This window comes from Triticum urartu, chromosome 5 (assembly GCF_003073215.2).
Source record: "Triticum urartu cultivar G1812 chromosome 5, Tu2.1, whole genome shotgun sequence".
NCBI lineage: Eukaryota > Viridiplantae > Streptophyta > Magnoliopsida > Poales > Poaceae > Triticum > Triticum urartu.
The window spans coordinates 661,055,907-661,070,572 of record NC_053026.1 but is presented as its reverse complement, the minus strand read 5'-3'; positions in this window follow the sequence as shown (position 1 = coordinate 661,070,572).

Here is a 14,666-nt window from a genome sequence, read left to right as displayed (position 1 = left end):
GCAAGATACTTTCAGGTACTAAGTTCAGGATAAATTTAGGTTAAATTAATCATATTACTAAAGAACTCCCACTTAGATAGACATCCCTCAAATCCTCTAGTGATTACGTGATCCAAATCAACTAAACCATGTCCGATCATCACGTGAGATGGAGTAGTTTCATTGGTGAACATCACTATGTTGATCATATCTACTATATGATTCACGCTCGACCTTTCGGTCTCCGTGTTCCGAGGCCATATATGTATATGCTTGGCTCGTCAAGTATAACCTGAGTATTCCGCGTGTGCAACTGTTTTGCACCTGTTGTATTTGAACGTAGAGCCTATCACACCCGATCATCACGTGGTGTCTCAGCACGAAGAACTTTCGCAACGGTGCATACTCAGGGAGAACACTTCTTGATAATTAGTGAGAGATCATCTTAAAATGCTACCGTCAATCAAAGCAAGATAAGATGCATAAAATATAAACATCACATGCAATCAATATAAGTGATATGATATGGCCATCATCATCTTGTGCTTGTGATCTCCATCTTCGAAGCACCGTCGTGATCACCATCGTCACTGGCGTGACACCTTGATCACCATCGTAGCATCGTTGTCGTCTCGCCAATCTTATGCTTCCACGACTATCGCTACCGCTTAGTGATAAAGTAAAGCATTACAGCGTAATTGCATTGCATACAATAAAGCGACAACCATATGGCTCCTGCCAGTTGCCGATAACTTGGTTACAAAACATGATCATCTCATACAATAAAATTTAGCATCATGTCTTGACCATATCACATCACAACATGCCCTGCAAAAACAAGTTAGACGTCCTCTACTTTGTTGTTGCAAGTTTTACGTGGCTGCTACGGGCTTAAGCAAGAACCAATCTTACCTACGAATCAAAACCACAACGATAGTTTGTCAAGTTGGTGCTGTTTTAACCTTCGCAAGGACCGAGCATAGCCACACTCGGTTCAACTAAAGTTGGAGAAACTGACACCCGCTAGCCACCTTTGTGCAAAGCACGTCGGGAGAACCAGTCTCGCGTAAGCGTAAGCGTAATGTCGGTCCGGGCCGCTTCGTCCAACAATACCGCCGAACCAAAGTATGACATGCTGGTAAGCAGTATGACTTATATCGCCCACAACTCACTTGTGTTCTACTCATGCATATAAAATCAACACATAAAACCTAGGCTCTGATACCACTGTTGGGAAACGTAGTAATTTCAAAAAAAATTCCTACGCACATGCAAGATCATGGTGATGCATAGCAACAAGAGGGGAGAGTGTGATCTACATACCCTTGTAGACCGACAGTGGAAGCGTTATGACAATGCGGTTTATGTAGTCATACGTCTTCACGGCCCGACCGATCAAGCACCGAAACTACGGCACCTCCGAGTTTTAGCACACGTTCAGCTCGATGATGATCCCTGGACTCTGATCCAGCAAAGTGTCGGGGAAGAGTTCCGTTAGCATGATGGCGTGGTGACAATCTTTATGTTCTACCGTCGCAGGGCTTCGCCTAAGCACTGCTATAATATTATCGAGGATTATGGTGGAAGGGGGCACCGCACACGGCTAAGAAAATGATCACGTGGATCAACTTGTGTGTCTAGGGGTGCCCCCTGTCCCCATATATAAAGGAGCAAGGGGAGGAGGCCGGCCGGCCCTATAGGCATGCCAAGGAGGAGTCCTCCTCCTAGTAGGAGTAGGACTCCTACTAGGAGGGGGAAGGAAGTGGGGAGGGAGAAGGAAAGGGGGGTGCCGCCCCCCCTCTCCTAGTCCAATTCGGACCAGGGGGAGGAGGCGCGCGGCCCACCCTGGCTGCCCTTCTCTTTCTCCACTAAGGCCCATATGGCCCATTACTTCTCCCGGGGGGTTCCGGTAACCCTCCGGTACTCCGGTTTTCTCCGAAATCACCCGGAACACTTCCGGTGTCCGAATATAGCCGTCTAATATATCAATCTTTATGTCTCGACCATTTCGAGACTCCTCGTTATGTCCGTGATCACATCCGGGACTCCGAACTAACTTCGGTACATCAAAACTCATAATATAACTGTCATCAAAACCTTAAGCGTGCGGACCCTACGGGTTCGAGAACAATGTAGACATGACCGAGACATGTCTCCGGTCAATAACTAATAGCGGAACCTGGATGCTCATATTGGCTCCTACATATTCTATGAAGATCTTTATTGGTCAGACCGCATAACAACATACGTTGTTCCCTTTGTCATCGGTATGTTACTTGCCCGAGATTCGATCGTCGGTATCTCAATACCTAGTTCAATCTCGTTACCGGCAAGTCTCTTTACTCGTTTTGTAATACATCATCTCGCAACTAACTCATTAGTTGCAATGCTTGCAAGGATTATGTGATGTGCATTACCGAGAGGGCCCAGAGATACCTCTCCGACAATCGGAGTGACAAATCCTAATCTCGAAATAGGCCAACCCAACATTTACCTTTGGAGACACCTGTAGAGCTCCTTTATAATCACCCAGTTACGTTGTGACGTTTGGTAGCACACAAAGTGTTCCTCCGGCAAACGGGAGTTACATAATCTCATAGTCATAGGAACATGTATAAGTCATGAAGAAAGCAATAGCAACATACTAAACGATCGGGTGCTAAGCTAATGGAATGGGTCATGTCAATCACATCATTCTCCTAATAATGTGATCCCGTTAATCAAATGACAACACATGTCTATGGTTAGGAAACATAACCATCTTTGATTAACGAGCTAGTCAAGTAGAGGCATACTAGTGACGTTTAGTTTGTCTATGTATTCACACAAGTATTATGTTTCCAGATAATACAATTCTAGCATGAATAATAAACATTTATCATGATATAAGGAAATAAAATAATAACATTATTATTGCCTCTAGGGCATATTTCCTTCACCCCTTTGACAGGTTAGTACCATTATCTGTTATAATGCTGTGTGGATAACCAAACCGGAATATCACCTTTTTGATGAATTGAACCGCCGTGGCCGCATCACACTTGCTGACAGGCTCTGCTTCCACCCATTTGGTGAATTTATGAACTGCTACTAATAGGTGGGTCTTTTTGTCCTTGGATCGCTTGAAGGGTCCAACCATATCAAGCCCCCAAGTCGCAAACGGCCAAGTTATTGGAATCATCCTCAACTCTTGGGCCGGAATGTGGGCACGGCGGGCGAATTTTTGACAACCGTCACATCTCTTGACTAAATCCTCCGCATCAGCATGTGCTGTCAACCAGTAAAAACCGTGGCGAAAAGCCTTAGCAACCAAATACTTTGAACCAGCATGGTGACCGCAATCCCCTTCATGGATTTCTCGCAAAATCTCACAACCCTCTTGAGGAGAAACACAACGCTGAATTGCTCTTGAAATACTATAGCGATGTAACTCCCCGTTGAGTATGGTCATGGACTTGGAACGCCGGATTATCTATCGAGCCAACGTTTCATCGTCTAGTAACTCGCCCCGGTTCATGTAAGCCAGATATGGGATTGTCCAATCTGGTATGGCATGCAGAGCTGCCACCAACTGAGCCTCCGGATTAGGAATAGCCAAATCTTCTTCGGTTGGCACCTTGACCGACGGATTATGCAATACATCAAGAAAGACATTTGGCGGGACCGGTTTACGCTGGGAACCAAGACGACTTAAAGCGTCCGCCGCTTCATTCTTTCGCCGGTCTATATGGTCCACCTGATAACCCTTAAAGTGACCAGCCACTGTATCCACCTCTCGCCGATATGCAGCCATGAGTGGGTCCTTAGAATCCCAAGTGCCATACATCTATTGAGCCACTAGATCTGAATCGCCGAAGCACTTAACCCGGCTTAAATTCATCTCCTTAGCCATCCAAAGACCGTGGAGCAAAGCCTCATATTCAGCTGCATTGTTAGTACAAGGGAACATTAAACGGAGGACATAACAAAACTTGTCACCTCATGGGGAAGTTAGTATGACTCCAGCCCCCGAGCCCTCCAACTGTCTGGACCCATCAAAATGAATAGTCCAATATGTATTAACTGGTTTCTCTTCAGGTGCCTGTAACTCTGTCCAATCATTCATGAAATCCACGAGTGCCTGGGATTTGATTGTTGTGCGGGGTATATATTTGAGCCCATGTGGTCCAAGCTCAATAGCCCACTTGGCAATCTGGCCAGTTGCCTCTCTGTTTTGAATGATATCTCCCAGAGGAGCTGAACTAACCACTACGATGGGATGGCCCTGAAAGTAATGTTTAAGCTTCCGGCTTGCCATAAACACTCCATACACCAGCTTCTGTCAATGCGGATACATCTGCTTTGACTCAATGAGCACCTCACTGATATAATAAACCGGCCGCTGAACCGGATATTCCTTGCCAAGCTCCTTGCACTCTACCACAATAGCTACACTAACAGCCCGGGCATTAGCAGCCACATACAGCAATAACGGCTCTTTCTCGATCGGCGCTGCAAGCATGGGCGGTTCAGCTAACTGCCTCTTCAGATCCTCGAACGCTTTATCAGCTGCCTCGCTCCAGACAAAGTTATCTGTTTTCTTGAGCATCTGATATAGAGGGATGGCCTTCTCTCCAAGGCAACTGATAAACCGGCTCAAGGCTGTAATCCGGCCAGCCAGACGTTGAACGTCATTAATACACGTCGGTTTAGCCAAAGATGTAATTGCTGAAATCTTTTCCGGATTAGCCTCAATGCCTCTGTTTGATACCAGAAAACCCAAGAGCTTGCCCACCGGGACACCAAAGACACACTTCTTCGGATTGAGCATCATCTTGTAAACCCGGAGATTGTCAAAGGTTTCTCACAAATCATCTATCAATGTCTCCTCCTTTCTGGATTTTATCACAATATGATCCACATATGCATGAACATTGCGCCCAATTTGCTTATGAAGGCAATTCTGAACACAGCGCTAGTAAGTTTCCTGGGCACTCTTGAGTCCAAAGGGCATGGAAACATAGCAGAAGGCTCCAAAGGGAGTTATGAAAGCTGTCTTCTCCTGGTCCTTAATTGCCTTCTTGATCTGATGATAACCAGAATAAGCATCCAGAAAACACAAAAGGTCACAACCTGCCGTCGCATAAATTATCTGATCAATGCGAGGGAGAGCAAAGGGGTCTGCAGGGCAAGCTTTGTTTAAATCTATGTAATCCACACACATACGCCAAGTGCCGTTTTTCTTAAGAACACGCTAGCTAAAGATCCACCGGGTGCTACATCATAAGCACATTGGGAGCATAAATAATTGTAACCATATACATATAAAATGACAGCAATGGAATCCCAATCCCCTGCTTTTATTTGGCATCCAACTATTCTCAAATTGGTTTGTTCAAGAATTCAAAACATCCCAATGCGATAAAAGAATGGAATCCTAGAATTCCTATTCGAGAAATTTTTGGGCCCTTAGGCGCTATTGTAGCTAGTATATCGCCAGCACCGGAATAGCCAGCCACTCTGGATGAAAGACCTCTACAATAAACCCTACGGCCAACAAACGGGCTACCTCTTCACCAATAGCCTTACGCCTTTCTTCATTGAAGCGGCGGAGAAACTGCTGGACCGGTTTAAACTTAGGATCAATGTTGAGTGTGTGCTCAGCGAGTTCCCTCGGTACACCTGGCATGTCAGAAGGTTTCCATGCAAAGATGTCCCGATTCTCACGGATGAACTCAATGAGCACGCTTTCGTATTTGGGATCCAGGTTAGCGCTGATGCTGAAATGTTTGGATGAATCACCAGGAACAAAGTCAACCATCTTAGTATCTGTGGCCAATTTAAACTTCAATTCCGGATCGTGTTCCATAGTTGGCTTTTTCAAAGAAGTCATGTCTGCCGGATCAACTTGCTCCTTATAGAATTTCAACTCCTCCGTGGCACAAACCGACTCAGCATAAGACGCATCACCTTCCTCACATTCCAAAGCGATCTTTCTGCTTCCATGTACTATGATAGTCCCCTTATGACCTGGCATTTTAAGCTGTAAATAAACATAACATGGCCTTGCCATGAATTTAGCATAAGCCGGCCGCCCAAACAAGGCGTGGTACGGACTTTTGATTTTTACCACTTCAAACGTCAATGTTTCTGACCTTGAATCATAATCATCTCCGAAAGCCACGTCTAAGGCTATCTTGCCAACAGGATATGCAGACTTACCAGGCACCACACCATGAAAAACGGTATTTGACGGTTTAAGATTCTTATCTGTCAACCCCATACGGCGGAATGTATCATAATATAGAATGTTGATACTACTTCCCCCATCCATGAGCACTTTAGTAAACTTGTATCCCCCAACTTGAGGGGCTACTACCAAGGCAAAATGACCCGGATTGTCAACCGGGGTGGGTGACCCTCTCTACTCCACAAAATGGGTTGCTCAGACCAGCGCAAATATTGCGGCACCGCCGGTTCCACAGAGTTTACCACCCTCTTGTGAAGCTTCTGATCACGCTTACACAAATTAAACTAGTAGTGAAGACATGATATTGCCCACTATTTAGCTGCTTGGGATTGCTCTGGTAACCCGACTGCTGCTGTTGCTGCTGATTCCCCTGATGGTTGTAGCCTCCCTGGTTGCCTTGGTGCCCTTGATTGATGTGTCCGGTTTGATTGCCTTGAAACCCTAAACCAGAACCGCCACCTCCGTAACCCGGCCCGTGGAAACCACCTCCTGAACCACCGGGCGGGCCATTATCATACTAGAACATATTGGAATTCTTGAAATCCGGCATGATATAACAGTCCTTCCAAAGATGTGATGCTGGCTTCTCCTTTGATCCATGCTTTGGACAGGGCTGATTTAACAGGCGCTCTAAATTGGGGCCTGAACCTCCACCCCTCTGGGGCTGCTTGCCCTTACGGAGCTGGCCATTCTCCTGAGCATTGGTGTTAGCAACAAAGTCCAAGCTGCTGTCGGCCTTGCGCTTACCGCTGTTCCCATGGCCTGCCGGATTATGCTGCTAACCCTTGGCATTGTCGTTCTTTTTCCCTTTCCCCGGTTTGTCCTCCTATGAATCTGGGTCCTTGGTATTATCTGAATCGGCGTACTTAACCAAAGCGTCCATGAGCGTTGACATATCATTGTAGTGACGTTTGAGCCTTCCTAATTTCTGTTTGAGCAGTAGGAAACGGCAATTGCCCTCTAATGTTAACACTGCGGTGTCTGCATTGATACGATCTGATGAGTGCAAAATCGCTGAGACCCATTTGACCCAATGTGTCGTGGACTCCCCTTCCTCTTGGACACAAGCGGCCAGATCCACGATTGACATTGGTTGCTTACAAGTATCTTTGAAGTTCTGGATAAACCGGTGCTTCAATTCAGCCCATGATCCGACAGAGTTAGTTGGTAAGATCTTCAACCAAGTACGAGTTGTTCCTTCCAACATCATGGTGAAATATTTAGCACACACTGCCTCATCCACATCTAACATCTCCATTGCCATCTCATAGCTTTCCACCCACGCCTCTGGTTGTAAATCGGCGGTGTAATTTTGTACCTTACGAGGTCCCTTGAAGTCCTTGGGCAATCTCACATTACGCAAAGCGGGGGTGAGACATGGCACTCCCAAGGAACTGAACACCACACCTGGATCTACTGAAGCGGTAGGGTGAACCGGAGTATGTTGTCATGCTCCGTGTCGAGCTGCTAACTCGGCCTCCCGACGTGCGCGGCCATGGTCCACAACATCCTGCGCATTAGCGCCTCCCCCTGCCGGGTTGTTTCCTCGTGGTGAATTTCGGCGACATGCACTACTGGACACGGCCGGTTCGTCCTCAACGTGTCTGCTATAGCTCCGGCTTGTACGGGGAGTGGAATGAATCCTCTCACGACTGTGTGAATATGCCTGCTGTTGATTTAGCATTGTTTGAAGGAGATCCCTGGCCCGATGTGCTTCGACCACAACTGGTGACTCGCCGTCAGTTGGGAGGGCTACCAGGCATGAAGCGGCGGCCACAATATTGTCCAACGGGTTGGAATAATGCCTGGGAGGTGTTGGTACATACTGTGACACCACATTGTTCTGGCGAGGCGGGTCCATCGTGCGCAGTTGAACCGGCGCTCCTGTTCCCGGTGCCTCCACCCGGTTTAGTATGGGTTGGTTACCGGCTCCTGTTCCTGGTGTGTTGAAGAGATTTTGCGGCTCATAAACCGACGAGAGACGCGATCGGTACCTTCTTCTCATGACTTCCTCGGAGGCATTCTGATCCAGCCTAATCTGGTAGGCCTGTGCTTCCAATTCAGCCTGTTCTGTAGCTATCCAAGCGTTCTTTGTCGCCAGGTCCGCTTTAGCCTGAGCTATCTGATCTTTCACCTTTGCAATCTCTGCGTTGTGCTGATCCCTGGCTGCTGCATCCACCTCTGCGGCCATCAAGGTTGCCAAAGCGTCGAACAAATCAGACAGGACTTGGGCTGGAGGCGGCGCAGAGCTTCCTGCCCCTGCCGGTGTAGCCGTTGTTGAACCGGAGAGTATTGCTGCGGTGGCCGATGAATGAGGCGCTGATTGTGTGCCGGCCATGAAGATGGCGGCCCGGTTTGGCAGATCAAGGGAATCCGGAATGCTGTTGCCCTTGGATCCTCCATCAATCCTGCCGTCCTGCAACTGATAAAGCGATTTGGTCTCTCCAGAAGACTCGTCATCAGAACAGACCATGGTCTCTCCATCGGACACCGGCCCGTCCTCGTATCTTGCTCCATGAATGACACCTACGAAAACATGCCTTGCCACGGGCTGAACCGGCGAAGAACTTGCACGCCGAGCTGTCTTGATGATGTCGGTGCAGATGTCCGGCTCAAGGGCCGGTTCGCCGATCTTGCCGATGAAGACGTGAATCCCACCGAAGGGGACCCGGTACCCGTACTCGATTGAATCGGCCTCGGGACCCCATCCTGTATTGTCGATGTAGAGTTTGCCGCGATGACTCTTCGTCATCCGGCCCACAGCGTATCCCTTAAGTCCATCAAAGCTGCCCTTCAAGAACTCAAAACCATCGTGCGATAGCCCCATGGTGGGCGCCAACTATCGTGGGTTTGTCATGGCAGATGTCCTTGTGAAAGGACTTAGTCATGGAGCCATCGCTACGGGTTAGCTTAAAGGGGTTAAACCGGACAAGGGGACACGAGGAGTTTTTATACTAGTTTGACCCCTTCAAGGAAGGTAAAAGCCTATGTCTAGTTGTGATTGGTATTGCTAGGGTTTCGAAGGCCAGGGAGCGAATCCGCTTTGTCTCGCTCTCGAGTTGTTGTCTATCCCTAAACCGCTGTCGGGTCGTCCCTTTATATACATAGGTTGCACCCGCCGGGCTACAGAGTCCTGAAGCTGGATCATAAACGTGTCCAGTTCGGTCTCTATCCTTCCTATCTTACAATACAAGTTACATGACTAGGTCGGTTTACATTTACAGGCTTTAACCCGCCTTCGGGCCTTGGGCATTCGTGAAGCGCCATCATCCTTGCATCTTCATGGGCTTCTAATCTTCAAGGAGTTAACCCGGCTACACAAGGCCGGTTTACCTCCAGTAGTAATATCCCCAACACCTCCCGTACATATGCAAGCCAATCTCCACTCGCACCGAGCCTAACCTGTGAAACAGTGGGCAGGGGGAGAATTAGGAAATGGACACAGAAGTAGTCTTTAGAATGCATTTACTACGTGATCAAACTCATCTTACCTGCTCATCGGAGGAAATCCGAGTGCCCCTCAACGTCGGCATCTCAAGGGGCGTCAACTTGCAACTACGACCACGCCGCGCTGGAGAGACCCCCAAGGAAACATCCTCGTGCGTTCCATGGAACATCAAGATGCATTTGTATGAGTAGTTTATCTTGTGAGAGAAAAGGATGAACGAGGGAAGGCCTCTAGAGATAGAGATGGACACTACTACTACCAATGTGCTGGCCCGTGCGTTGCAATGGATCCAAAGTAGTAGAATAATACTTGTTCACGTGCTTGAAATATAAACACTCTACTTTTGATATACATGTGTCAGCAGACATGACAGCTTGTCCATGGAAGTTGAACCACGGTGACCATCACGTTTCTTGTTTCTACCACTAAGCCACAGAAGTTCGGTCCCGTGGGCCCCGAGAGGGAAATGTAACTCCCGCAGCAGGCCTCGTGGTGCTCCCGCAGTACGAGCTCATGCCAAAACTGGAATTTGTTTCTTACTACTACCAACTAGTACTAGTAAGGTACACGTGCATTGCACGCATGAGATTCTGGTGGTTTGTGCATTATGCTTCTACATGTGGAGCTTTCTGGATTCTAACATGTGGCAAAATCTGGTGGAATGTAAGGTTTGGCAAGTTTGATTAACTTAGGCTAGTGTTTGATTCAAGCCACACCTTAGGCAAGCCACACTAAGGCCCCACATGACATACACACACAAAATGTGGCAAGATTCCCTTAGGCTTGCCAACTTGTTTCTCTTGTTTTGAAGAACTAATAACTTTGCCTAAGCTTAGTTGTGGCAAAGTTAGGGTCTGTTTGATTCAAAGGATTTTCATAGGATCTTTGAAGGATTAGAATCCTTAGGAATTTTTCCTGCGTTGGTCGTTTGATTCATAGGATTGAACCATGTAGAATATTTTCCTAAGGATTCATTTGTACTACGTTTCATAGGAATTCTAACATGCACTCCAACCTCTTGAAAGAAATCCTTTGTTTTTCATGTGACACAATCAAACAAACTCAAATCCTATAGGGATCCAATGAACAAGCCATTCCAATCCTACTTTTTTCCTATTCCTGTGTTTCTGCAATCCTATGAATCAAAGAGGCCCTTAGTCATGAATTAAGTTCAACCATGGAGTCTTCTAGATTATACATGTGGCAGAATCTGGTGGATGATATCCAACGGCCAGTAGTGCTCGGATTTGCCATCTTTGTACCGTCAGATTGGCTTCATCCAACGACCAACTTTCAAAGTTTTTCACACACTATATAGGGGGTATAGATATAGATGTGCCAGTCCGTTGCAATGGATCCAAAGTATATATATCTATTTAGTGAAGTGCACTCTAAACACATTATCTATTTATTTTTCTCTAACCTTCCGTAGCCATGCAACCAAGCCACATAAGCTTCATGGGTGCCCCCCACATCATATTATTCATACTACGTTGATTGAAAAATAGATAAATCACCCAAAACAAGATCTTCCCGTTTTTTGTTCCTACGATGTTATGCCGTGCACGTACCTACTAGTTGTATAGTGGTAGTACTAGTAATATAGTATTAGGAGTAAAAACTTGGTACTAGTAGGAGTAGTACTAGTACGGAATACTCCTACTCTATCAACGAGCCCCGTCTGACACCAAATTTCTTGGCTTCCGTGCTACAGCTAGATCTTCCCCTCGTTTCTTTTTTCCAACCCGGTGGCGGGCGGGGTGTCGGTTTGCTCAACGGAGGTCCCACATGAAAGCAAAAATGCTAGGCAACACGCCATCCCTAAGCCATGTGTCGTGCTGGACGGGCCGTGTTGTACTCCCGATTCCCGGGCGTGTGGGGGTGCGACGCGAACGTGGCAGGCCTTTTCCTTTTACCAGCAATGTGCTCGTGCGTTGCGACGGATCCAAAGTAGTAGAATAGTAGTATTTGTTCACAAATTTTAAAGAAATCACTATTGTTTTGATATACTCCTAATATATTACTCCCTCCCTACCTAAATATTTGTCTTTTTTGAGATTTCAAATGGACTATCACATACGGATTATATAGACATATTCTAGTGTTTCTAGTAAGATGCCCGCGCGTTGCACGAAGTTGATGGAAAAGGTAAGCACAACTTATAAATTAACGGATGGAGTACTAGTTACAGTGATGCATATAATTAAGCAAAGGGATCGCACATGTCGGTATTAACTGGAACGAGAATGCAACAGCACAGAATTAAGGCCACGATGATGCAATCACAGTGGTGGTTACAGAAGGCAAGAAGAAAGATGGATCCACGAACGTACGACCTCCTCCTCCTCAACTTAGTGCGCCGGGCCACCGACTGGCGGCTAAGGAGCGGCGGCTTTTGTGGCGAGGTCGAGGTGCTTCTCAGCAAAGGCATCCAAGGCTTCCAGCCGGTTGAGGAAGGCCAATGTCGTAGCGTCCTCACTGGCCTTGTAGATACCTATGTACATGATCTCCTCGTACATGTGGATGTGTAGGTCAACGAATTCTTGCAGGGCGAGGCGCCTCGCGGCGAGCGCGACCTCCAGGTGGACATTCTTCGTGGCGTCGGCAGGCAGTCGCAGGGCCACCAGTGCTTGAAAGAGGTTCCGGCCATGGAGGCCGATTAGGGTGGCAGGCAATGAGGAGCCCGGGCACGCAGGCTGGAGGAGTACGGCGATGTCGTCCGCGAGCTTCTTGAGGACGGTGAACTTGTTGCTGGTGGCAACGATCATCTGGTCCAACTGAGAGTCGTAGTTGGCGTCGAAGGCGGCCATCCACCAGCCGGTCTCCAACACCGTCTAGAGACAATCCTCGGCGCCATGCTGCAGGCCGGCGTCGTGGACCATCTGGTGCAGCCGCTGGCCGCTCACGAGCATCGCCGCCATGGGTCTGGAGTGAGCTCTTTTGCGCTTAGTGTAGGTCCTTAGGCAAATGCTTAGGTGCGTACGATGTGGTAGATGCATTGGAATGGAGGGGCGCCTAAAAGGATCGAGAAGAGGTGTCTAGAGGGGGGTGATTAGACACTAAGTGCCAAAAGTTGCAGTTTTTAATATTCTTAAGTTTAAGTGAAGTTTAAGCACAAGTTTAACAAACACAATACATATCAAGCAAGAATGCAATGAGTATATGAGCAGCGGAAAGTAAAGCATGCAACTTGCAAGAATGTAAAGAGAAGGGTTTGGAGTATTCAAACGCAATTGGAGACAAGGATGTTTTTGTCGTAGTTCCGATAGGTGGTGCTATCGTACATCCACGTTGATGGAGACTTCAACCCATGGAGGGTAATGGTTGCGCGAGTCCACGGAGGGCTCCACCCATGAAGGGTCCACGAAGAAGCAACCTTGTCTATTCCATCACGGTCGTCTCCCACGAAAGACTTGCCTCACTAGCGGTAGATCTTCACGAAGTAGACGATCTCCTTACCCTTACAAACTCCTTGGTTCAACTCCACAATCTTGTTGGAGGCTCCCAAGTGACACCTAGCCAATCTAGGAGACACCACTGTCCAAGAAGTAACAAATGGTGTGTTGATGATGAACTCCTTGCTCTTGTGCTTCAAATGATAGTCTCCCAACACTCAACTCTCTCTCACAGGATTTGGATTTGGTGGAAAGAAGATTTGAGTGGAAAGCAACTTGGGGAAGGCTAGAGATCAAGATCCATATGGTTGGAATGGAATATCTTGACCTCAACACAAGTGTAGGTGGTTCTCTCTCAGAAAATGTGTATTGGAAGTGTAGGTATATTCTGATGGCTCTCTCCATGAATGAAGAGTGGGTGGAGGGGTATATATAGCCTCCACACAAAATCTAACCGTTACACACAATTTGCCAAACTCGGTGGGACCGAATGGTTAAACTCGGTCGAACCGATTCAGCAAACCTAGTGGCCGTTAGGATTTTCGGTGGGACTGAGATGCAACTCGGTAGGACTGATATGGTTAGGGTTAGGGCATAACGTAATCTCGGTGTGACCGATTACACAAACTCGGTGGGACCAATTTTGGTAATAAGCTAACCAGAGAGTTGGTCAGGCAAACTCGGTGAGACCGATTACACAAACTCGGTGGGACCGATTTTGGTAATAAGCTAACCAGAGAGTTAGCATTGTAATCTCGGTAGTACCAATTTCTCAAACTTGGTGAGACCGATCTTGGTAATGGACATACACAGAGAGATTGCAACCCCATCTCGGTGAGACCGAGATCCCTATCGGTGAAACCGATTTGCTAGGGTTTGTGGCAGTGGCTATGACATCTGAAACTCAGTGGCGCCGGATAGATAGAATCGGCGGGGCCGAGTTTGACTTTTGGTTTAGGTTATATGTGGATGTGGGAAGGTAGTTGAGGGCTTTGGAGCATATCACTAAGCACTTTGAGCAAGCAAGCCATTAAGCAACACCTCATCCCCTCTTGATAGTATTGGCTTTTCCTATAGACTCAATGTGATCTTGGATCACCAAAATAGAAAATGTAGAGTCTTGATCTTGAAGCTTGAGCCAATCCTTTGTCCTTAGCATCTTGAAGGGGTTCCACATCCTCTAGTCCATGCCACTCCATTGTTGAACTTATCTGAAACATACTAGGTAAAAGTGTTAGTCCAACAAGAGATATGTTGACATTAATTACCAAAACCACCCAGGGAGCACTTGTGCTTTCAATCTCCCCCTTTTTGGTAATTGATGACAACATACATCAAAGCTTTAGATAAAGATATAGAGAATAGCAAGTAAAGCTTTGGAAAGACATGTAACATGCATAGGCTCCCCCTACATGTATGCAACCATGTGAATATTGAATATAGGAGCATGTGAATGCATAAACATGACAGAGTAAGCAATGTGTTACATGTATCTTGGCTATATGCATCAGAGCAAATGATGTGAATGTGAGAAATGTGAAGGAAATATGCCCTAGAGGCAATAATAAAGTTATTATTTATTTCCTTATATCATGATAAAAGTTTATTATTCATG